This window comes from Euleptes europaea, chromosome 18 (assembly GCF_029931775.1).
Source record: "Euleptes europaea isolate rEulEur1 chromosome 18, rEulEur1.hap1, whole genome shotgun sequence".
Lineage (NCBI taxonomy): Eukaryota > Metazoa > Chordata > Lepidosauria > Squamata > Sphaerodactylidae > Euleptes > Euleptes europaea.
Genome location: NC_079329.1, coordinates 11,889,886 through 11,911,924, shown reverse-complemented (window position 1 = coordinate 11,911,924; position 22,039 = coordinate 11,889,886). Strand labels below are relative to the sequence as shown.

General features: G+C 51.7%; 1 protein-coding gene across 1 annotated transcript in view; it reads left to right on the top strand.

Moving 5' to 3' along the window:
* Nucleotides 1–803: 803 nt before the first annotated feature.
* GRIN2D (glutamate ionotropic receptor NMDA type subunit 2D) overlaps nucleotides 804–22,039 on the top strand; it is a 57,933-nt gene continuing 36,697 nt past the window's right edge. Inside the window, exon 1 of the mRNA XM_056863076.1 lies at nucleotides 804–911. The gene's annotated coding sequence lies outside the window, so the exon portion shown is untranslated. The remainder of the gene's footprint in view (nucleotides 912–22,039) is intronic.

Genomic DNA, 22,039 nt, shown 5'->3' with positions numbered 1-22,039 from the left:
CCGCTCCCCCAGCGCCCAGGACTGCAGCGCCGCGTTTCGCCGGCTCCGCTTTCCCACCCGAGCCTCTGCTGCTGGCGGTGCTGATGTGGTTATTGGTGTTGAATGCTAATGACCCGCCCGGGTGTGTGTGTGTGTGTGTGTGTGCGTGCGCGGGCGCGCGCGTGTAGCTTTTTCCCTTGCGCGAGAGGGGACGGGAACAGACGACGTGGTCTGGTCTGCGTTAGAGGAATAAAAATATATCCGGGGGGCCCTCTCCTCCTCCTCCTCCTCCTCCCCATGCGCTTCTCGCGCCTTCCCCCCCTCCTCTTGCACCGCCGTATGCTTTTAGAAAGGTGACCCGGGAAAGGGGGTGGGTGGAAACGCGAGTGGGGGGTCATAAAGGAAATAAATAACTGGGCTCTCCAAGCGCTGCGGAGATTTCCGGGCTCCAGGCCCCGGGGAAAGGCTGCTTTTGCAAGAGACTTTGCCTTTTCTCTCTCTCCCCCCCCCCCCCCACTCTTGCAGGCGACCAGCCGCCCCGCTCCGACGCCGGTTCCTGCTGTAACTTTGGGATGCAACATGTGTAACGCGGAAGCCTGCAACAACCTTGAGCGGAGACAGACGCGGAGGGGGGAGAGAAGGCGGAGGGGGCCCCCTGAGCGGTGAATAAAGATCGGGAAGGAATTTGGTGGTGGTGGGGTGGGGGGAGAGAAGGGGGGGTTGATGCTGCTGCTGCTCCCGTGGCTGGTTGGATGTAGCGTTTCTTTGATTCCCCGCAGGAGAAGCGATTAAAAAAAAATAGGAATACATTTTTTTTTTCATATAAAAAAAAACCAAGGAGGAAAAAAAATTCTCTCTTTCCAGACGCGGAGAAATTTTTTGCCGCCCTTCACATCCTGGGTTATTCTTTCCTCGGGAGTTGTCATGAATAGGTAAGACCCGCTCCTCTTTTTAAACAAATTTTATCTCTCCCCCCCCCCCCAAAAAAAAACGTCCGTCCGGGTTTTTGTGATGCAGGAGATCAGGCGGGGATCGCTGCTCGAATAAGGGGAGGGGGTTTCCTCTGCCGCCCTCGGTACCCTGGGTTTAAAACATGGAGGGGGGGGGAGACCCGTATGACAAGTGGAGATCTTGCCGCCCCCTCCCCATTATACTGATGATATCTTAGATTAATGCGTGGCTGACCCTGGAGGGGGGAAGGGGGGCGGTTTTGACCCCCCCCGGCGTCTTTCTTATACGGGGGGAGGGAAACCCAGGTTGGAGTTGAGATTTCCAAGGGGGCTGGGTTTGCAGGGGGAAAGATGGGTGACCCCCCTCTCCATCCTCTCGGTTGTGAGTGTGTGCGTGCGTACACTCACGCGTGATTTGTTTGTGGCATCGATCACCCAAGACTGCAAGAGTGTGAGATGCAAAAAGGTGATTTGGGAGGGGGGTTGTTCTGTTACCCCCCCCTTGTTATTATTCTGAATTCATTTGTAACTGCAAAAAAAAAAAAAAAAAAGGAGAGGGGCGTGCAGGCTCGGTTGCAGAGGTGGTGTTTTTTGGTTTTTTTTTTAATTCATAGAGAAGCCGAGTCTGCCTCCCCCCCCCCCCGCCGCCCGAGATCCGACTGAAGGGCATCTCTCTACCTTGTTCGAGGAGAGAGACGCGGCCAAAGACGCCGGCGGGTCCCCGTCTCTTCTCCCCCGCCAGCGCCGCGGCTCTCCCCGCTGCGCCGGCGTGGCCGCTGGGCGAAGGGGAAGGAGGCTGGCCGGCCCGGGGGGGGGGGATGTGGCGGGGCGGCCCGGCCGAGAGGTTGCTGCCGGCCGCTCGGGGAGAGGAGAGGAGCCTGCCGGGTTGGCTGGGACGGGACCTGGCGCGCGTGAGTTCTCCGGGAGGGGAGAGCGGAGCCTAGTGGTTAGCGGGCCCGGGAAGGGCCATTGGTGGGGCGGGGTGGGGGGGGAGGAGGAGAGGGCAGGAGCTTTGGCCCCCTCCCCAGCCAGGAGGCGCTGGGTGCTCCCGGAAGGCAGTGTGGTGCAATGGTTACAGCAGGGCGAGACTGCGGGCTTTCGGAGCGCTGGGGGTGGGTAGGGGGGACTGCGTTGTGGCTGGAGGCAGGGAAGCCCCTTACCCCACCCCACCCCCCAAGGCAGGGCTTTTCCCCACGGAGGAGCCGGGCCGGGCCCGTTCCCACCCGGGCCTTCCGACGCCAGCCGGCCGGCCGCGCCACGCGACCTCCAAAGGCGCGCCGCCGGGTCCCCTAAAGCCAGGGCTCCGCTTCCCAGTGGACCGGACCCAAGACGGGCTGGCAGAGGCCAGGGCGTCCAGGCCGGTCCCTGGCCCACTGGATGGCAGGGGAGGCCCTGGCCGCCGAGTTCTCTCCCTCTTGAACAGGGTTGCCAACCTCCAGGTAGTAGCTGGAGATCTGCTATTACGACCGATCTCCAGCCGGTAGAGATCAGTTCCCCTGGAGACAATGGCCACACTTTGGCCATTGGACTCTATGGCGTTGAAGTCCCTCCCCTCCACAATCCCCACCATCCTCAGGCTCCGCCCCCCAAATCTCCAGGTGTTTCCCAACCTGGAGCTGGCAACCCTATTCACGAAGCCTTGGAGGTCTGTCTGGGCCAGTCTGTTCTTATGGGTTTGGACAGGTAGAAGGACTCCTATCTGTGCTGCTGTAGGATAATTTGTCTACCAGTCATTTCCAAACCCACCCCCCAAAAAAACCTTCCACTGCACTTCTTAGGCAGAGAAGGAGTAGAGGAAAGCAAAATCCTACCTTTTTTCCTCCCTTCCTCCAGGACAGGTAAATAAGGGAGGAATTAATGTATCCAGGATCTTACTATGGGGTCAGGAGACAACCCTGGTTCACTCGGCTTCTCAGATCCTAAACCACAACCCTCACCACCCTCCTAAGCCATCCTGGTTTCCCCTCCACATCCCCAGGGTCCAGGTATGAAGCCAGCTTCCCCGTTCCTTCCCTTAACCTTAGGGTTGCCAACCTCCAGGTGGTGGCTGGAGATCTCCCACTATCGCAACTGATCTCCGGATCACTTCCCCCCTGGAGAAAATGGCCACTTTGGAAGGTGGATTCTACCATTTGAAGTCCCTCCCCAAACCCTGCCTTCCTCAGGCTTCACCCCTAAAATCTCCAGGTGTTTCCCAACCTGGAGCTGGCAACGCGACTTAACCCGGGGGGGGGCAAACCCCTCATGGCCTTCACATCCCCCTTTCCCATTAGCACCTTTCCCCCATACACTCAATAGGTGCTTTTTCGCTCGGGCCAGTTGTCTAATAGGCAGCTTCACTATAGAATTAGGCCTATGGCTGGATTGGTACCTTGGTTTTTCTAGGAAGGGGCCGAGGCTACATGGATATGGCCATCAATGCACCTGAATCCTTTGGGGGAAAGGATTCAGCCTTCGGTTTTGTGAACTGGAGAGGACCCTTGGAGGCAGGATGCCTGGGTCCTCCCTCCTTTGCTGATGCTGTCGGATCCTCATATGCCCACCTCTTGCATGCTGTCTTGTGCGCCAGTCTCTTTCTCATACATACACCCTAATGCCAGGCCCTGGAAATAGCCATCCGTCTCTTTTGTGACAGAAATAGCAGTACAGTATCTGTGGTATTTTTTTAATAGAAAAATTGGCAGGGGAGAGGAAATATGGACGCAGGGGGAATGAAAACAAGAGGAAGGATGCAAAGATAGGGTATAGGCAGGAGGCTAAGGAGGACCGAGGCACTGGGGGGGGGTGCTATTTCCTGAAGGTGCTGTGCTGAAGGAAGATGGGTGGGATCTGTTGCAGTAGAGATACCGCCTCTGTTGGCTGGTGTGCGTTTATGTCAGAATCCCCTCTGTCCTGCTCTCAGGGGTGCCACCTGCTGTCTCTTAGGATCCCCTTCCCTAAAGGGTTTGCCACCCACACACAGTGCATGATCTGTGGAACTTACTGCCGCAGGATTTTTCAAATTGCCCCCCCCAAGCGAGTTGAAGAGAATATTGGGGACAGGATCAGGTTGGCACCAGCCAATAAGATTGGGCAGGAGAGGCAGAGATAGGCGGAGTGAGAGGCAGATGAAAAAATTCCCTTCTCAGCTACCACTAGGGCTTCCCCTGGGAGCTGTGTCTTCAGAGTGGAGGAAGTGGTGTGAATCCCTGAGCAGGTGCGGGCTTTTGCCAAAGGACGTGTGAGTTGCTTCCGTTCTCATCCCTTCTTCAGACCTGTTTATATGGGTGGGTGGTTTCGGTGTGGCCCACAGGTGGATTGCAAAACCAAAGGGGCGAGGGAGAGCGCCTTCCTACTCTGGGCGATCCCAGGGGCAGTCCGTGCCTGCCAATTCAGAGTGTATGTTTGCCCTTTCCTCCTAGTGTGAAATGGGGTCCGTGCAGTAGGCCACATGGTTGTGAGGGTTGAAGCAATGTTCTTCATTTGAGGCTCATTACTAAAGAAAACTGAACGCTGACGTGCCACAGTCAGGGTTCTAGGACAAGACGGTTCATTGGTACGGCCCGATCTGACAATGAATATGACCTCTGAAAGAGAGAGTGCATTTGTCTTTTGTCTATAAATATCCAGTGTTTGAACTCCACCTTGCTGGGTGTGTGGAGCCTGGTGCTGTGCTTCTTTTCCGTTGCTCGTGGTCTTCTCACACACGGGAGCTGTGAGATTGAATGTCTTGCTAATCAGATGTGTCCTTGAAGGAGCTCTGCCTGTATCAGTTGCCGCTTCTCCCTTCTGACTGTACGTATCTGTCAGTGATCCTCTTTGCTTCTTAGAATGCATCAACGTCCGTCTCTCCTTGCTGATAATTATACCAGTGTATGCGTGCCAGGGGTTATATATCCACCCTGCCTTGTGTGACTGTATCGGTGGTGCTTTCCCCCTCTCTCTTTTGTGTCTGCAGACGGTTGGTTCTCTCCACTCTGTGTGGGTCAGCGGCTGTCTCTGCCCTCTGACTGTCTGCTTCACCCACAGCCTCCTCTCTGGCTGTGCATGCACGTTGCTCGGCTGTCTCTTCTTGCATGGGTGTCGATGACCATCTTTCCTCAGGCTGTGTGTGTATACAGCTGTTTCAGTGGACGCTCCTCAATTCCACAATGTGTGTCAAAGCAGAGCGACCCATTCCTGATTGCCTGTATTGTTCGGCAAACAGAGGTCAGCTACGGACCTTGAAGGAGTCGGGTTCAGGCCCCAGCTCGGCCGTGAAACCAAACTGTTCCCAGCCTCAGTTCCCCATCTGTCACATGGTCGTGTTAATGATCTACCTCTGGAGGCTGTTATGAAGACGGAGGAGGCGAGGATGGTTGAAGCACATCTGCCTGATTGGCGTGCTGGAGGCATTATTAATGTTTGTGTTGAAGCAATTGTCTCTTCCACTTGAGAGGGGGACCGCATGCCTGGCTGCTGGCTGGCAGTCCCTCCTTCTAGACCTGCAGCCGTCAACAATGGCTCTCTCCGGTTTGCCTCGTGCCATTTCTTCCCTTCAGGAGGGCTGGCCGGTGGAGGCGCCTCCTGGCAAACGGTGTGGCTGGTTTGGGTGTGGTCAGTCTGCGATGCCGAGGCGCACGGCAGATTGTGCAGCCCAGACTTCGTGCCAGCAACGCAACAAGTGTGCTTGGTACCTGGCTGATGCTAAAGAAATGTGGCATGCGACTTGCCAGTGCAACCTGAGTGGAAATGTGCACACAACCAGCCAGCCAAGAAATGACGCCACTCTGAATGCAGACAGCTGAGCAAGGTGACATATAGATACCCAGAGATGAGTGGCAACACCCACTTATACTCCCACATCCCCGTCTCCCGTCCCCCAATATACCCAAAGGCCTCACAGGGAACCTGCCAGTCCTTAAAACACAACTCTGGCTGAATCTGCTGCAAGCCTGTTTCCCAACACGCTTTTCTACTAAGCAGGTTTTTTTTTTTTTAAATGAACATATTTTCAAATGATGTAGCCGCATGCAAGTTGTGGATAAGGTATATTGAATGGAGAATGTGCATAAACACTGACTGCTGTGCAGATTCACTGGACTGCAAGGAGAATGTGCGCAAATCAACAGCATAAAATGGGGACATTTTGCATAGAGTGTGTATAATCCCCAAATGTACATAACTTTATTGCACAAAGAGGGCATTTCATATATTGCCCGGTCGTTATACAAATTTGCCTCTTGGAAAATCTTTACACTTTACTGGTCAGTAGGCAGATATCACTTGGAAATTGTGGACATTGACAGGACAGATTACACAGTTCCCTGCTCATACCATGTGTGTTTATTCTACATTCTTTGGCGGACATACACAATGTGTTTATGCATATTCTCCATTCAGATCTTTACTCTTTGCTTATTTGATGCACAATGACTACATCTATGCACACACAGCAGCCACACTTCCCAGTGTCATGCCAGTGTGGTGTAGTGGTTAAGAGCAGTGGTTTGGAGCACTGGACTCTGATCTGGTGAACCAGGTTGGTTTCCCCACTCCTACGTATGAAGACAGCTGGGTGACCTTGGGCTAGTCACAGCTCTCTCAGCCCCACCTACCTCATAGGGTGTCTGTTGTGGGGAGGGGAAGGGAAGGTGATGGTAAGCCGGTTTGAGTCTCCTTTAAGTGGTAGAGAAAGTCAGCATATAAAAACCAACTCTTCTTATTATTTATTTATTTATGTTATTTATAGTCTGCCTTTCTCACTTGGACTCAAGGTGGATTACCCAGAGCAAGTCATTACAATCAATAAGATGGGACGCTCAATAAATGATGAAATAGGATTTGGGTTATAGAACCAACCAGAAGTCTAAAAAACTGAACTGAAGCAAAGCTTAAGCGTTACCTTGACACATTAAATGATGCAAAATCACACAATAGGATCTTACCCACATCAAACTATACACAGCAGTATAGACCGCAGTCCCCAATCATTTATCCAAGATACTTCATTAAGAAGAAGAAGAGTTGGTTTTTATATGCCGACTTTTTCTACCACTTAAGGGAGACTCAAACCGGCTTACAATCACCTTCCCTTCCCCTCCCCACAACAAACACCCTGTGAGGTAGGTGGGGCTGAGAGAGCTCTAACAGAGCTGTAACTTTCCCAAGGTCACCCAGCTGGCTTCGTGTGTAGGAGTGGGGAAACCAACCCTGTTCACCAGTTTAGCCTCCGCTGCTCATGTGGTGGAGTGGGGAATCAAACCCCGTTCTCCAGATCAGAGTTCACCCCTCCAAACCACGGCTCTTAACCACTACACCACGCTGGTTAAGACCTTTTGGACAGTGCTACTTTACTGCCTGTGTAGAAACGCTCTCTTGAATAATTCAGTTTTGCATAGTTTGCAGAAAGCCAGGAAAGAGGGAGCTCCCTGACCACCTTGGGTAGGCCGTTCCACAAGGTGGAGGCTTGACACGAATACACCCTTGCACGGTACATACTTCTGTAGATCCCCTGAGATGGTGATTGTCACACTGAATCACCCGACTGTGCCCTACACACTGCTTTCACATTGTCCAGGCCTACGTTAAAAATCTGCCTACACCTCAATAATCCGACATTTGTTTAATATAGCAGCCCCCTAGCCAATGTGGCTGTATACTTCCACTACATACAATGGCCAGCATGGACAATTTTGCCTGGTTTTTTTCGCTCCATCTTTCACACATGCTATAATAAATACTGTTTAACTCCACAGCTTCACACTGTGGTTGAAGTTCTTTCTTGTTAATGCCCAGGGCCAGTTAGCATCCTTGTAACACACCCCTTTTCTGGCTGTGGCTGCTGATCTCCGCCTTGTGCGCAGACCACAGCTTATCAGAATGCTCGTCCGAATGTCTGTCACAGGGTATGCGTGCATGCGCGTGCACAAGTAAAAGACCGTTGCGGTTTGGCCTTTTCCATATTGTGCACTGTAGCTGTCCTTTCCCACCACACACTCTAACTCAGACTGTAGCAACATAATTTAATATGGCCAGTCTGCAGCTAGACACTGAAAGAGATGCTCAGATTGTAAACAGACAAAGATGCTGGGCCCACCCTTTGCACTCTTTGCAGATTCCCACCCTCCTTCACACATCCTCCAGGATGATGTTTATTAATATCCTTCGACTGTGTGCCAACAGGTCTTTTCCAGCTGTGCCTACACTACTTTTTCATGTGCGCTACCCGTGCGTTCTTTCACACCCTCTCCCATTTATCTCGTGCCGCCATCCCGCCCCCCCCCCCCGTCTCTCCCTGCAAATCTGGAGGATTCTGGGAATGTTGCCGAAGGGCCCCTCCCTTTCCCCAGGTGCTCCGGTTACCAGAATGAGCCACCAACGGACCCTTATGAAATAGGTTCTCCTGGCTGCAGCAAAGAGCGGAGAGTGCGGGGGCTTCAAGAATGGCTGGGCGCAGCTGTGCTATAGCGAAAGTGGACTGTTGTCCAGGTTCCAGGAAACGGGGGCAACGTAGCGCAAGGCTGGGGGGTTGGCAGCTTTGCCTGAAATCTGCACACCAAAACAGCTGGGAAAGGGCCTTGCCAATCGAGGAGGAAAATGAAAGAGACTCTGGAAGCAGCTGTTTGGGCAGCGATTCTTCACCCTGCGCTGAGAGGCAAATGCCATAAATTAAGGTTGGAATAGTTTGAGGGGGCAAGACGGGCAGGCGGTGGTGCCAGTAGGTAGGGCTTCATCGCACGTTGGCTCTGCAGCCACTTTTCAGTGCCAGGGATCGGTCCAGGGCCATACAAACAGACCGAGACAAGCATGTGCAGAGCGTTTCCGCTGCTAAGCGTTAGGTAACCCACAGCCTGCCCCATCTGGAACTGGTGAAAAGGGACAGTCCGGTGTTCCCTTCAGGCATGAACTCATGAAGCTGCCTTCTACTGAATCAGACCCTTGGTCCATCTAAGTCAGTGTTGTCTACTCAGACTGGCAGTAGCTCTCCAGGGTCTCAGGCAGAGGGCTTTCATATCACCTACTTGCCTAGTCCTTTTAACTGGAGATGCCGGGGATTGAACCTGGGACCTTCTGCATGCCAAGCAGATGCTCTACCATGGAGCCAGGGCCCCTCCCCATGCTCAGGCCCTGACGCTGCTTGTGTCAGAAACGGACCCGTTTCTAAAAAGAAAGTGGAACACATTCTGCACATGTTCTGTTACTACTTCATGCATTCCAGGGCAAAAACCTGAACACAGCTGCTGTAGTTGAGCTCTGACTCAAACAAAGCTGGGAGAGGAGAGGTGGAAATGTTTAGATTGGGGGGCGGGGAGCAGTAGAAGCCAGTGTGGTGCAGTGGTTAAGAGCGGTGGTTTGGAGCAGTGGACTTTAATCTGGAGAACTGGGTTTGATTCCCCACTCCTCCACATGAACGGTGGACACTAATCTGGCGAACCGGGTAGGTTTCCCCACTCCTGCACATGAAACCAGCTGGGTGACCTTGGGCTAGTCACAGCTCTCTTAGAGCTCTCTCAGCCCCACCTACCTTATAGGGTGACTGTTGTGGGAAGGGAAGGGGATTGTAAGCCTGATTCTGCTTTAAGTGGTAGAGAAAGTCGGAATATAAAAACCAACTCTTCTTCTAGAAGTAGGAGGGGGGAGCCCTGAATGGAGATGTGCTTCTCAGAGGAGGGGGAGTAGCTAAGTAGAATTATGAGGCATCTGTAGACCGTGATTCTGTGCATGCAGGTCTGAGTGTGTGTGTGTGTGCGCGCACGTGCGATTTCCAAATTAATTACAGGCAGAGAAGAGCCGGTGAGCGTCACTTGATGGGATTAAGGGTTTGCGGGAGGCGTGAAATTGACGCAGGAAACCCTGGACCCCTTGTCTCCCCTCTGGCCTTGGGAACCCGGTGATTGGTTCCTGTTAGCCGATAGCTCTCCCCTCCTCATTTCTTCCCCTTACAACCTCTTTCGTGCCCCCTTCTTTTCCTCCCTCTCTCCCCCAAACCCCCTGTGATCCAGGGGGATTTCACTCCTACAGGCGGCTGGCAGGTGGAAATGAAACCTGCCGACTTTGATTAAACCTCTCCAAGGCATGTGTCTCTTCTGTGCCGTGCTCTTGCAAAGAAAAGCAGCCTGATGATCCCTGCCTTACCTCCGCTTACCCCACAAATTAGGATGTCACACGAGTCTCTTCCTTAGCCCCCTCCCTTTTCTAAGAGAAATAGAGTTGGGGCCCAGAAGCCATCTAATCTGCTGTCACCGTCCACCCCACATCAGGGAAAAACATCTACCTGACCTGTGACATATGGCAGATTATGTCCACGAGAGTTTAATGGGGCACCCAACGTGGAGCTTGCTGCAGTAATTCTTGATGCACCGTGTGCTTTGTTCTGCAAGGGCCACACCCTTTGAGAGTGGGTCAGGGATGGGACCGTGCATGGCGGTTAGGCTTAAACAGCAACAAGTATGTCCCTTGCCCCGAACTCCCACATGCTATCCCCCTCCCAAAGCAGGCCCTTTTCAGATCCAGTTTTCTACCCCCACTGTCTGAGAGCCAGCGTGGTGTACTGGTTAAGAGCGATGGTCTGGAGCGGCGGACACTAATCTGGTGAACCGGGTTGGTTTCCCCACTCTTGCACATAAAGCCAGCTGGGTGACCTTGGGCTAGTCGCAGTTGTCTCTGAACTCTCTCAACCCCACCTATCTCACAGGGTGTTGCTGTGGGGGAGGGGAAAGGAAGGTGATCGTAAGCCGGTTTGATTCTTCCTTAAGTGGTAGAGAAAGTCGGCATATAAAAACTAACTCTTCTTCTTCTGAGACACCAGGGCTTGTGGTGTGGCCCTGAGCTGTTCGTCGGATAGTGCCAGTTGGACTTTACAGTCCTCTCCTTATCCTTTCAGTCCCAGTTGTGTTCCCCGGTTCTGATGTAGTCCTTCAGACAACCAGTCTTTCTCCGGCCTTTCCCAATGGTACAATGAAAGTTGCACTTCAGTAGTGGGAGAGGGATCCCCACACCAGATGCAGCTGCAATTCAGCTTATGGTCTAAACAACAAAAGGGAGAGAAATGTGTGTGTGTGTGTGTGTGTGGGTAATCTGCTCACCAAAACAAGAACGCTTAAGGCCTTAGATCATGATGGGTAGCCATGTTAGTCTGTCACTAGCAGTAGAAAAGAGCAAAAGTCCAGCAGCGCCTTAAAGAATAACAAAATTTCTGGCAAGGTATGAGCTTTCGTGAGCCACAGCTCACTTCTTCAGATATAGCTATAACTCGATTCCATCTATCCTTAAGTAGAGTGAATTAGACACATAATGGTAATGTAAATGTCAAAAGCAAGTAAATGACATTAGCAGGCGTGATTGGATTAGATGTGATATGCACAGGGATGGTAGGCATGGAGAAATCAGCACTGGTAATGAGACAGGAATCCCAGATCTCTATTAAGCCCGGGAGAATGCATAGTCTTGAGCTTCATTATTGTAATTCAGCAGTCTCTCTTTCTAACCTCCCTTTGAAATCCCTTTGTAAGAGAACTGCTACCCTTAAATCAGCAACTGAATGTCCTGGAAGGTTAAAATGTCCCCCCCCCCCCACTGGTTTCTGAATGTTTTGGTTTCTGATGTCAGACTTATGTCCATTCAGTCTTTGTTGCAGGGACTTGCCTGTTAGTCCAATGTGGAGGGTCGATGGGCATTGCCGGCAAGTGATGGCATACATCACGTTAGAAGATGAACAGGAGTATGAACCTGAGATAGTATGGCTGACGTTGCTGGGCCCAGTGATGGTGTTGCTGGGATCTATATGAGAGCAAAGCTGGCACCTAAGGCCTTGGCTACGGTCCCTCTCTCAGCCCTTCTCCCCTCTGACTTGGGGGTCACTGTGTCTACTCCATTTCCCCAATGCATGGGCAGTATTTGTGCTGGTTGGCAACTTGGTCAACAGAAAACATTTTAGGGCATTTATGCACGGGAGGATTTGCCACTCTAGATGTACATTAAGAGCCCCGCGGCGCAGAGAGGTAAGCTGCAGTACTGCAGTCTAAGCTCTGCTCACGACCTGAGTTCGATCCCAACGGAAGTTGGTTTCAGGTAGCCGGCTCAAGGTTGACAGCCTTCCATCCTTCCAAGGTCGGTAAAATGAGTACCCAGCTTGCTGGGGGTAAAGGGAAGATGACTGGGGAAGGCACTGGCAAACCACCCTGTAAAGAAAGTCTGCCTAGGAAATGTTGGGATGTGACGTCACCCCATGGGTCAGGAATGACCCGGTGCTTGCACGGGGGACCTTTACCTTTCCCCCATCTGAATTCTGAAAACTCTACATGGGGGCTTATTTTTGAGTTTTGAGAATTTGGAAGGGGACAACGTGCATCTAGAAACAGCAAATCCAAGGCAAAACCTCCCATGCATAAATGGCCTTAGTTTCACCAAGCAAATGCCCCTCCTGATGTGCCCAGCTTCTCCTCAGCACTAGGCCAATACCCCCGTATCCACAGCCCCCACTCTAGAGGCAAGGGATCCATCCCTGAGGGCTGGGAAACTTCAAACCAGAGAACGTGGCTCGCTCAAGAAACGGGGAAAGCTGCCCTGTCCCCACCCCAGAAGCAGCCGCCTCTTCGAGTCCCGGGCACAGACTGTCTGTCTGGCGGGGGCACATCCGGGTCACTTGCCCTGGTGTGTGGCATCCACCCAGCGATGTCAAACACCTGGGGGCCATGTTAGTTTCTGTGTTCCTCTGACTGAGATGCGCGCAGGAAATAAAAGCGAGAAAAAGGACAAAAACGCAGCACGACTCGGGGCCCCGAGGGGAGAGAAAGAAAAGGCAGGAAAATCAATAACTCCGGCAGGAACCAAAGAGAGGAGGGGAGAGGAGGGAGAAGAAAGGAAGGAAGAAGAAGCTCATTGAGAGAGTGGGGAAGGGGGCCCTGCGAGGGAGGTGGGAGCAGAAGGGGCAGGAAGGAGTGTAGGGGAGGATGGAGAATTCAAGCTGAAGACCAAGCAGTGCCCTGCCTGCTGTTGTTGACAGGTGTGCGTGTGCGTGTGTGTGTGTGGAAGGGAAATACAAGAACTAGGCTGAATATGGTATGGGAGAGGCTGTGTTAGTGAGGACCTATGATGTTAATCTTTACGGTGCCACAAGAATCCCGCTTATTGGGGGTGCTTTGAGTGTTCCTGCAAAAACGTTGACTTCATCGGTGGAGGTTTTGGTGTATTCCGCAAGCCGCTCTGCATATTGCCAAACAGCTCCATGCAGATGCCGTGTTAATAATTCCTACATGAGAGCGAGTTTCTTGGGAGAATTTTGTAAGGGTCGCTCTATAGGTAATACCAGGAGATCTGTGAATGGGTTTTCCCTGAGCTTGGTTCAGAGTAAATGGCCATGGAGAGCGAGTGTGTGTGTGTGTGTGGGGGGGGGGAGATTCAAGCAGGGGCCTACCGATGGCACAGGGGGTCCTCTGGGGCTGCCAGGATATCTGTGTGCAAAAGTATCCTGAATACTGTACATCTTGAACACTTACCACATGAAGCTGCCTTCTACTGAATCAGACCCTCGGTCCATCAAAGTCAGTATTGTCTACTCAGACCAGCAGCAGCTTTCCAGGGTCTCAGGCAGGGGTCTTTCACATCACCTCCTTCCCTAGTTCCTTTAAGTGGAGATGCCAGGGATTGAACCTGGGACCTTCTGCATGCCAATCAGATGCTCTACCTCTGAGCCACAGCCCCTCCCCTACTTAGGGAAGGCGTTTCGTGTGTTTATTTAGGGACGCTCGCTGATGATATTGAGAGCATCTTTTTTTAATTTGCAAAAGAGCTTCGTTGCCTGCAGCGTGTTTACAACAGTGTGTGGGGAAACTGGTTACTGTTGTTCCCATTTTACAAACGGGGCTGATAGGCAGCAGCGTTTCCCAGCAGGGGTGGCACTCGAACACAGGTTTGCCGTATCTCGGCCCAGTTTTCCGTGGCCCCTGGGCATTTGTATATCCACCCACCCACGTCGCTTCCCCTCTTTCGGCCTGTTATGGGCCCCGCCGTGGCGGTGGCAGTAGGGTGACAGGAGCAAGAAGGGGAAAGGGGGGGGGTCTTTGCTTGCACAAGGCCTGATGAGCCGGGCAGAACGTCGGCTTCTGATTGCACTCCCAGGAATAGAAACACTTCGGTGATTGCGGAAATTACTGTCTCCTCAGCGAAGAGGCACAGGGGATATGGGCTTAACCTCCTCTCTTCCAGCTGGGATCACACTCGTAGGCCCCTCTATCCCGGCATCAGGTCTCAATCTCAGGCGCCCAGGACAGCCAGCGGAAGCCGGTTCAGCATTCCTTCCTTGGGTTCCTTCCTTGGGTATTCATGGCTACTAGTTAAAATGGATGCTAGTCATGATGCATACCTATTCTCTCCAGGGTCAGAGGAGCATGCCGAATATATTGGGTGCTGGGGAACACAGGCAGGATGCTGCTGCTGCAGTCGTCTTGTTTGGGGGCTTCCTAGAGGCACCTGGTTGGCCACTGTGTGAACAGACTGCTGGACTTGATGGGCCTTGGCCTGATCCAGCATGGCTTTTATGTTCTCTTGATGCAGTGCGGGTCCATACAGATAAGTGCATTGTCGCATGTGATCAAAGCGCACAAATAACATGCACGTGTTCCTGGAGGGCCATCTTCTTGTATGCCTGTGAAGCGTTCATCTTTTGAGCTTGTGGTCCATGTTGCGTTTTCACGTCTTGGTTTCTGAACTGTTTTGTTTCTGGCTTACCGGCAAGCCTTGCTTCAAGCAGGGGCCAGAGGTGACTCCCTTGGGTGGGGGGGAAGCGGGAGCCCGCCCTGACTGAGGCTGACACAAGCCCCCTTCCCGCTTTGTCGTATTGATTTCTATCCTGCCTTTCCACCTGACACAGGCCTCCAAGGCAACTAGCAACAAATAGTTAAAACCAACCCATCCTGATAAAACGGAGCAGAAAATAAATGCTAGAAACAGAAGCATGTTCGGTGAACAGTCAGTCAGTAAAACTTGAAAAACAGCACTAGCCTAAGGCTGGAGAAGGAGGAGGAGGGTGTAAATCATTGGCACTTAAAGGTAGCAAAGTAGGTAAGGTAAAAAAAGGTAAAGATAGTCCCTTGTGCAAACACCAAGGTATTACTGACCCATGGGGTGATGTCACATCCCGACGTTTACTAGGCAGACTACATTTACGGGGTGGCTTGCTGTTGCCTTCCCCAGTCATCTACACTTTACCCCCAGCAAGCTGGGTACTCATTTTACCGACCTCGGAAAGATGGAAGGCTGAATCAACCTTGAGCCAGCTACCTGAAACCGACTTCCTTCGGGATCGAACTCAGGTCATGAGCTGAGTTTTTGACTGCAGTTTGCCACGGGGCTCCTGGTTCTGGGTGCTGCCTCAGAGAAGACTCCAGAGGGTGCTGCCTCAGGGACTCAATAGCCACTGAAGGACTGTCCCTCAGTGTTACTCCTCTGAAGATGCCTGCCTCAGCTGCTGGCGAAACGTCAGGAAAGAAAATACCAAGACCACGGTCACACAGCCCGGATAACTTACAAGAACCAATGTTAGAAAGTTCTTCCTGATGTTTAGACGGAAACTCTTTTGATTTAATTTCAACCCGTTGGTTCTGGTCCGACGTTGTGGGGCAACAGAAAACAACTCGGCACCCTCCTCTGTAGGACAGCCCTTCAAGTACTTGAAGATGGTTCTCATGGTTCTCTCAGTCTTCTCCTCTCCAGGCTAAAATGCCTTAGCTCTTTTCTGCAATTATTAACGCAGATTAGCCTTGCCCATCCCCACATCTGAACAGGTGTTGAAACAGTGAAGGGAAAACTTCCATTTGAGTCCCTTTTTTGAAAAAATAACCGCAGCAATTAGGTATACAAAAAAGGGTAGTTAAATCGAGATGAGAAAGCACAGTGTGTGTCCGAGTGATCCTACAGACTGCACTTTGGGTGTATGAAGAAGTGTGTTCGGGCAGCGACACGCGTGGTGTCAAATGCAGCGCGTTTGTCCATGTGTTAGCAGAAAGTGTGGTTGTAATTGCACCTGCCAGTTCGGTTAGCTGTGAAGTGATGTGCTCAAGCAGGAGCATAAACGCACGCAGGGTTGCTCGACAAGTTGTGCAGACGTAGGCGTGAGGCGCTCTCGTCGAGGAGAGCACTTCCGAACTGTGAATCAGCTTGCGCTGACCTGTTTCATCCCGGTTTGTTTTTTAAGGCTGTGGGTTTCTATTTTGGCTTTTATGGTAATTATGTACCGCTTTGCTGCATCTTACATCTTTGCGAGAGACGTGAGTTTTTGTGATTGTAAATGGCCCAGAGCTGTTACATTGAGACAGGCTATAAATTGAACAAGGAATAATGATAATCGTATGTGAGAGCCGATCCGTGGTTTTGCTGCCGCATGGCTCTATGGGCATACAGACAGACGCAAAGGAGCGTTGTGGCTGCTCTGGATGGTTATGCTTGTGTGTACAGCAAGCAATGGCATGATGGGTAATGGCTATTATTTATCCTGTTTATAGTGCACTGGATGTGCAGGGTGGCTGATCACCTCTTCTGTTCCCACAACAGCCCTGTGTTTGTTAAGTGCCGTCAAGTCGCTTCCGACCCATGGCGACCCTATGAATCAACGTCCTCCAAAATGTCCTTTGACAGCCTTGCTCAGATCTTGCAAATTGAGGGCTGTGGCTTCCTTTATTGAGTCAACCCATCTCTTGTTGGGTCTTCCTCTTTTCTTGCTGCCCTCAACTTTTCCTAGCATGACTGCCCTCAACTTTTTCTTTTCCTGTTGCCCTCAACTTTTCCTAGCATGACTGTCTTTTCTAGTGACAACAGCCTTACAAGTAAGTCATTCTTCGGAATAGACCTCCTCTTGCCTGGGCTCCTCACCATGCTTCTCTCCCGCCCCCCCCGCCCCCCAATGTACACTGCATGTATGGCTTCAGTTCCCATCGCCCAGACTGCAAAGAGAAAGAGACATGTGGGAATCTGTGCAGGGATGGATTTCTCTCCCTCCCAACCTCAGACCTTTGGTTAACTGTGCTAGAGAGCCGGCGTGGTATAGTGGTTAAGAGCGTTGGTTTGGAGCGGTGGACTCCAATGTGGAGAACCCGGTTCAGTTCCCCACTCCTCCACATGAGCAGTGGAGGCTAATCTGGTGAACCAGGTTGGTTTCCCCACTCCTACGCATGAAGCCAGCTGGGTGACCTTGGGCTAGTCACAGCCCTCTCAGAGCTCTCTCAGCCCCACCTACCTCACAGGGTGTCTGTTGTGGGGAGGGGAAGGGAAGGTGATTGTAAGCCGGTTTGATTCTTCCTTAAGTGGTAGAGAAAATCGGCATATAAAAACCTCCTCCTCCTCCTCCTCCTCCTCTTCTTCTTCTTCGAAAGAGGAGGCGCCATGTGCAAGTGCCCTGTGTCAAAACACCAAGATATCATTCCCTTTTTCCCCTTACGAAGCCAGTAAATATTTACTGCGAAAAGGGAGGGCTTTTCCACGTTCCTGTGGAATCCCCATTGGGGAGGGGCTGTGGCTCAGTGGTAGAGCATCTGCTTGGCTTGCAGAAGGTCCCAGGTTCAATCCCTGGCATCTCCAGTTAAAGGGACTAGGCAGGTAGGTGACATGAAAGACCCCGGCCTGAGACCCTGGAGAGCCGCTGCTGGTCTGAGCAAACAATACTGACTTTGATGGACTGAGGGTCTGATTCAGGATAAAGCAGCTTCATGTGTTCATGTGTTGCTTGTGGTTGCCGGTGTACTGCTGTAACCACAGGGCTTCCTGATGGTTGCTCTTCCTGCCCCAGTCCCCACTGTGGCCAACCCCACACATATACACAGACCACTGGTCGGGGGGTGGCCACCTTGGGGACTGAGGAAGGGCCACTGGCTGCCATGGGGCAGGACCAGGGAAATCTGGACTTTCCCATCCACACAGCAGCCATCCTGGCTTTGCAGCAATCTTTCCCAAACCTTTGCAGCTAAGCGGGTTGGGAAAAGATAAGCGAAAAGCAGGGGAGACTCAGGAAGTGCACATATGCACCACAATGCTGGGGGAATCAGGGAAAAGCCTACTTCCCATCAGCATTGATCCTCGGCCAAATAACCCGTGGGGAAAAACCCGAAGAATGAGAAAGTCACATGTAGCTCTTGGTGCTAAAGCAAGGGGAGGGGGAGATTTGCACGTCACAGATAATTAGGTTAGTGGATAACTACAAGTCTGCCAGTCAGGTAGATCCATTATACAGATGGGGATAAGTGAGGATAAATGTGATTTACCCAGTCCGTCTCTGAGCCAGAACCAGCTCAGGTGCCAAGTTGTTTTCTGTTGCCCCAGAAGGTCGGACCAGAATCAACGGGTTGAAATTAAATCAAGAGTTTCCGTCTAGACATTAGGAAGAATTTTCTAACAGAGCGGTTCCTCAGTGGAACAGGCTTCCTCGGGGGGTGGTGAGCTCTCCTTCCCTGGAGGTTTTTAAGCGGAGGCTAGATGGCCATCTCTCAGCAATGCTGATTCTATGATGTTGGGCAGATTATGAGAGGGAGGGCATCTTCTGGTGGCCCGGTGGCATGGAGTAGGGGTCGCTGGGGATGTGTGTGTTGGGGAGGTAGTTTGGAATTTCCTGCATTGTGCAGGGGATTGAACTAGAGGACCCTGGTGGTCCCTACCAACTCTATGATTCTATGATTCTAGGTGTCCTGGGTCCAACGTTACATCCAGCGGAGCGCATTTTCAGGATATATCACTGCTGTTTGTGTTTAGTTCTTTGTGCATTTGCAGTGTACAATTGGGATGATGGTGGTTGCTTGCGCATGGACATATTGCTCCATTTCCCCGTATCTCATCAGATCTCCGAAGCTAAGCAGGGTCGGCCCTGGTCAGTATTTGGAAAGGAGACCTCCAAGGAAAGCTACGGTCGTGGTCGGAGGCAGGCAATGGCAAACCACCTCTGAACATCTCTTGCCTTGAAAACCTTACGGGGTCGCCATAAGTCGGCTGTGACTTGGCAGCAAAAACCCGCCAAATAGGAGGGTTTTTTCGGTGAGGGGCCGTGGCTCAGTGGTAGAGCATCTGCTTGGCATGCAGAAGGTCCCAGGTTCAATCCCCAGCATCTCCAGTTAAAGGGACTAGGCAAGTAGGTGATGTGAAAGACCTCTGCCTGAGACCCTGGAGAGCCGCTGCTGGTCTTGAGTAGACAAGACTGACTTTGATGGACCGAGGGTCTGATTCAGTAGAAGGCACCTTCATGTGTTCATCCCTAATCATCCACTTTCCAGGTTTTTCACCTACTTTGCTGTGATTTTTCCTAATTCTAATCTGATCTTTTTGGAAAGGTTACAAGGTGCTGCCCGCATGGGTGCCATTTTCCTTGCCTCATTCCCCATGACTCCCATTCCTATCTCTGCCACTGGAGGACTTCTGGGGGCTTTCTTTAAAAAAAAATTCCGCAATTGCTAGAATCATGCAATAATGCTCTAACGATCTATTGCCACGATCTACTAATTCCTCTGAATTCCCAGCTTTCATTAAATAAGTAAGCCTGTAGCCCTTTTTGTTGTGTGGGAACTTTTTTTTAATGAAAGCCAGAAATTCAGGGGAATTAGTAGGTCATGCATTAATATTATCACAATCTATTGCCAATAAGCCCCCAAAGCTCTTTGGTGGTATGTGGGGAGGGCAGTGACAACCATGGGGGAGCGAAGCAAGGAAGAGATGGGGAAATCTGCAGTGGGAACATTCCATCGCAGCAACGAGAGCTAACAGAAAAGCATCGCCATGTGGGAGCAGCTTTCTGTCAGGCTGTCTGTATACACGCCCATGATGTGTTACAGGGTAGTTGTAGAGATGGGTGTGTATATGTGCAAACATGCACATTTTGCATTTGCTGAGGCAAGGGGATGTGTGTGTGGGTTGCATGCATTGGTACGTTTGTCTGCAGTGCATGCAGCACCAAGTACTGTTGCGCATTTATGCATCTGCAGAGTGTGCTTCTCTCTGACTTTCTCCTCACTGTCGCTTGGCATTGGCATTTGGCACCTAACCGCCCATTCTGGATCCATCCCAACACCTGCTATCTTGATTCCAGTTGGTTCCTTGGCTGGTGTCGTGGCTTCTCGGAGCCTGAAGGGTGGGGAGAAGGGCACTAGGCAGGGATGGGAATGGCTTCAGTTGGCACAGACACCCGGCCAGGAATCAGCTGTATGTTTCTGCCCAACTCAGCAGCTGCTCTATGCCCTCTTCGGCCACCTTGCTCCAGGGATGCAATTGATCATCATATTCTCGCCAGGAATCGCGCACTGGGAAAACTAACCGTGTGTTCCTCCCAGGATGGCACGCTGTGCCTAGGGACGGAAGAGGTCAGACTTGTCACGCGGAGCTCAGGCAGGCAGGCAGAATATGGGCAACCTGCGCCAGAGTGGGAGTTTGACTGGTCAGCTGGTGGCCTGGTGGCAGTTGGCGACGAGTTTCTCCTGTGCTGGCAGCAACCAGGCCAGCAAGTCCCACCTGGAGAAGGAGGGCATGGAGCATCAGCTCCAGCGGGAGATCGAGATCCAGTCTTACCTCAGGTGTGGTGGGCTTTGTGGGCTGAGGTTTGAAGTGGGGCTGGGTGAGCCCTTTCAGCGGCTGATAAACAGTTCTCGAGCAAGGGTCCCCGACCTATTTGAGCCTGCGGGCGCCTTTGGAGTTCTGACACAGGGTGGTGGGCACAGCCACTACATGGCCACCACAGGAGGTGGAGCCAAGTACATCAGCATAGGAAGCTCAAGTGCTAGGGGAGGGGCTGTGGCTCAGTTTGTAGAGTCTTTGCTTGGCATGAAGAAGGTCCCAGGTTTAATCCCTGGCATCTCCAGTTAAAGGGACTAGGCAAGCATGTGATGTGAAAGACCCCTGCCTGAGACCCTGGACAGCCGCTGCCGGTCTGAGTAGACAATACTGACTTTGATGTACCAAGGATCTGATTCAGTAGAAGGCGGCTTTGTGTGTTTTCGTGTGTGTTCCCGTGCACTGTTTAAGTCCGGGAACTCAGTCCGTGGGACAGGAAATGCAAGGTGGTCAATAGCATGGAACACAGAACCAGAGGGATGTCCAGTCTTGGCTGGCTTTCAGCTGAGCCAGGAAGTGTGGAGGAGCTTTGATAGGTTTCAGAAGACATTTCTTGGTGGTTCTCCAAACAAGTCCCCTGCGAAACCCTGGGGGAGCACACAGTGGCAGTCCCCAAGCTCATGAGACTTTGCCTGGTCTAGCAGTTAATGACTCTAGCATGGAACACCAAACCCTCCTGTCATCTTTTGGAGCTGCGCTGATGAGCTACTTCTGACAGGAGAGGATGTTCCTGGCCTGGGATCGGTTGGAGATTTGCTTTGCATTTTCTGTTTGAGGTTTGCAGTCACTACTTACAGACTTGGTGGGGGTGGGGAAATCAACCGGACTCTGGGTCAGTCCTGCCATGAAACAGCAGGGCAGTTGCTTTGGGCCACAGACTTTGGGCAGGGAGAATAATATTCCAGTATATAGCAGATAAGGCAGCCATTCTAGGCAGAGACCTAGAAGTGGATCGGTTTTTCTTGCATTCAGACAGGCCTTGGATAAAGCCTTCCTTTTCAGCCTTCCAAAAATCGAAATATCCAAGTTTGGCAAGAGTCTGATGCAGTTTTGCCCATTTGACTGCAGGGGAATATCAGCTGGCACCATGGTCCTCGGCTGGGCCTCAGCCTGTTGGTCTTCCTCACACAGGGCCTAACAGATTTGCCAGGCGGCAACAGAGCAGGAAACCTGTCCAACGTTTGCGGACTTCATTGGAATAATCGCACAAGCCAAAGGGCAGGAGCTAATCCGTATACTAGAGTGGTGCAGAATTAGTATACTTGGCATAGGATTTCCCTGAATGTGGCAGGTGGTGGCCATATTATTATAAATTATATTCCCTGTACCTCTTAGAATGTGCAAAAGGTTTTTAAATATACATGTAATCTCTTACATCCTCACTGCAACTTGAAGAGGCAGAGTCGCTCTGTGGGCACTTCTTTGGGCAGAAGAACAGTTGCTGCGTTTCAGTGCCCCCCATACACACACACACATATGCACACACACCCCAAGAACCTACCCAGCACTAGAGTCTGAGTTGGCAGTCAGACATAAGACAACTTCTGAAAGTTCAAAAGAGGTCAGGATGC